Genomic DNA, 3,523 nt, shown 5'->3' with positions numbered 1-3,523 from the left:
CCGTGCTCTGGAGAAGATGGAAAGCATCCTTGTTACAGGTCTCTCTCTCTCTCTCTCTCTCTCTCTCTCTCTCTCTCTCTCTCTCTCTCTCTCTCTCTCTCTCTCTCTCTCTCTCTCTCTCTCTCTCTCTCTCTCTCTCTCTCTCTATGTTCTCACGATTAGCCCTATTGCACTCAGTGTTCAAAGCTAACCAAGAGTTGAGGTAACAACTTGTTTTAATCTGGTGCAATTTGTAATTTTGTAGCTCGGGCTATTTAAAACGTTTATTGATTTGTAATCTATTGTTTGTGCTTTGCAATATATTCCTCCTTAAAAGGCATATCATATGTCAGCTCAAAGCATATGTCAAACCCCAAACATGACTAGCCCTACTTCCATCATCAAGAAACTAAGCCACCAAGGTCAGTCAATGATGTGTGGTGGTGTGCTTTCTAGGAAACACCAAGAATAAAGCCAGGAAGGTACACAATGTCATTCTGGGGCGGCAGGTTGCCTAGTGGTTAGAGCGTTGGGCCAGTAACCAAAAGGTTGCTGGATCAAATCCCTGAGCTTGACAGTGTGAAAAAAAATACAAATCTGTTGTTCTGCCCCTGAACAAGGAAGTTAACCCAGTGTTCCCCGGTAGGCCATCATTGTAAATAAGAATTTGTTCTTAACTGGCTTGCCTAGTTAAATAAAGGTAAAATCTGTGTAGTTTTGCTGCTGTTGTTTTATGCTGTATACTAATTTCCCAGGGCACCCCACATAAAGCAGGCGGGTGCTGAATGTGCGTTGCTATAATTACACAATCCACTCAGAGGTCCAAACTGTTCCTCAGGGCAACAGTCAATAGTCTAGACAGGGGGTATGTGGGGCCTCAAATCATATAGAATAAATAAAGCTGGTCCCAGGATATCCAAATATAATAACAAACTTCCAAGGAGGGAAAATAAATATCCCCATGTGTAAAATTGCATAATACCTTACATTATAAAATATATCAGCTAGAAATAAATGATATTGAAGCAATAAAGGACTGGAGCCATGTCCTGTTAAATAATGCTACAGTAGCATTATGCATCGAAGAAGCTGCACTGTAAGCTAGAAAAAGAAAAAAATGGAGACATGGCAATACTTCTATTTACTTGACCAGAATTATCCAAGAACAGTCATGCTCTGAGTACATTCATGTCATGGAGCACATTCATGTAAATCTTTACAATCTGATAGGTGGATCTGGCAAATCCCTTATTTGCATGTAATGACATTAGTAAAACTGTTATTCCTTTGCTTGTTGAAATTGACCACATGGAAATGCAGACAAACCAAATTGTCCATAAAGAATATGAATGTACAGCTTAACAACCAGCAGCATAAATCTGACTTCATACGATCTTTTACATGTTAGGTAAAAACTGCTGAGGGCAGCTTAATGTTTCTAACAAAAGTTGATTTGGGACCAAAGCAGTATTTATTTTAAGCAAAGTGATGAATGAAAATGTCTGCACAGAACAGAAATGCCAACTGTTTATATTTTCTTACAGAATCGTGCGATAAAGGGCACAGGACAATAGGCTAAGGCAAAGAATCTTCCATTAAACTTGTTATTGTAAAAAAATATATATAATACACTGACCTTTAGCAACGTAAAGTGTCCCTTAAGATATATTTCACACTAGCAAAAGGTAGCCTGTCTGCACATTTTAAAGTTGGTTTGGCATTTCTATCTTAAACCATTCAAGAGCAATATCCCGGCCCTTCCATTTAGGAGCTATTCTGTAAACCAAAACTACACCTCGTTGCTGAATAATACCCCATGGAAACTCACAACACCACCCTGAGTATATCTTAAAAAGCCACAGCGGAGGTGACACTGGGTATGGCTGCTCTCTCTCTCTCTTTTTCTCTCTCTCTCATTGGCCTTCCCACTGAATCCATCCAAACACATTTCCCAGGCAATCCTGCCTCTGTATTAGGAAATGTCCAAAGCCATCACATCCTATTCAGAGCCAGTGGCAGCCTGAGTGCCAGACATGCTCTCTTAGCCAGATTAACAGCTTCATGAGAGCCATCAGGCTGCAGCTGCTGTGGTCATACAGCGCATTATACAGCACATCACAGGCAGGAGAAACATGTTGAGAATAACAATAAAACAGTTCCTTGCCTCATTGCAATAGGCAAACATTGTTTAGGAAGTCTGCCTAACATGTTTCAATTACGTTTTTTTCTTTGAACTCTGAGATGGGGGTGGGAGACAATTGATACAGACAATCTGAAGTTCTATCTTCTTTTCCTTGATCAGAGTTTTGTAATAAATTTATTGTTTTTTTGCTTAGAAAATAGTTCTACCATATGGGAACATTCCATATCGTCCTTAAAGGCCCAGTGCAGTCAAAAATGATTTTGCTGTGTTTTACATAAATTTCCACACTTTGAGGTTGAAATAATACTGTGAAATTGTGAAAATGAGGCCTGCAAATTCAGCCTGTTTTGGTGGAATGGAGTTTTGGCCTGCCTGGCAGTAAATTAGTTAATAGGCTAATAAGAAAGAGAGTTCCAAACCTTTCTACCATTAACAGCTACTTTTCAGCTTTCCACGCTCAGACCACTCCCAGACAGTCCTAGCAAATTTCTTGCTTGAGAAATTGCTCTTTATTAAGATGCCATTTTTGTTTATTTTTTATTGTTTTAATTGAACCCTTGTGTGGTGGTCTATGGGACCCATTTTCAATGTTTACTAAAAGACAAGTGATACAATCAATAATTTTTTAAACCTGAGTCTCATTGGCCTTGGCTCATTTTCTGTAAAGAACATTTAAAATAACACATTTTCATTGAGTGACACCGTGCACCCCCCTACACATTTATAGTACATATGTGGTGTTCGGGTCCACTGTAACCGAGGGTAATAAAAGTGTGGAAAAATATGTGTGTAGGTGAAAACATGTAAAAATGAAACAAAAAGGTTTTCTGTGTGCCTTGACTCTTTCTTCCTCCTCCCAGGGCCTGCTGTTTCAACATAGCCCCAATAACCTGTCTGTCTCCCTGCCTGTCTGCCTGTCTCCCGCTTTTCTCACATTCTTTACCCTCTGTAGTATGTGAAACTACACAATATCTTGTGGGAACCTGCACATTGTTATTATAATACATTATTTCAATACATTATAACAAAAATCTGTATTTTCCCACACTCTACCCCAGCGAGGTACAAATTTGGGGAGGGACACAGCCAATAAATAGCTTTGCATGTGTGGCTCCTTACCACAATCAATCAGTATGGCAAAAATAATCTCTGCCCAGAGGGCCTTAGAAATAATCTTTGTAGAGAGAGAAGCTAGTGTGGAAAGAACGTCTTCCACTTTGGAAGATGAAGAATTTTCTGAATATGAGGATCATGTCTCTGTCAATTTGGAGTCTGAGAGTGAGTTGGAAGAAGAGGGTGAGATTGACTCTCAGCCAGCCCCAGGACCAGCCCATCAGCAGCCAGCCCCAGGACCAGCCCGTCAGCAACCAGCTCATCAGTAGCCTGCAGGAGGAGAAATAT

This window comes from Salmo salar, chromosome ssa13 (assembly GCF_905237065.1).
Source record: "Salmo salar chromosome ssa13, Ssal_v3.1, whole genome shotgun sequence".
Classification (NCBI taxonomy): domain Eukaryota; kingdom Metazoa; phylum Chordata; class Actinopteri; order Salmoniformes; family Salmonidae; genus Salmo; species Salmo salar.
The sequence above is the reverse complement of the archived record's forward strand: the minus strand, read 5'-3'. Positions refer to the sequence as shown.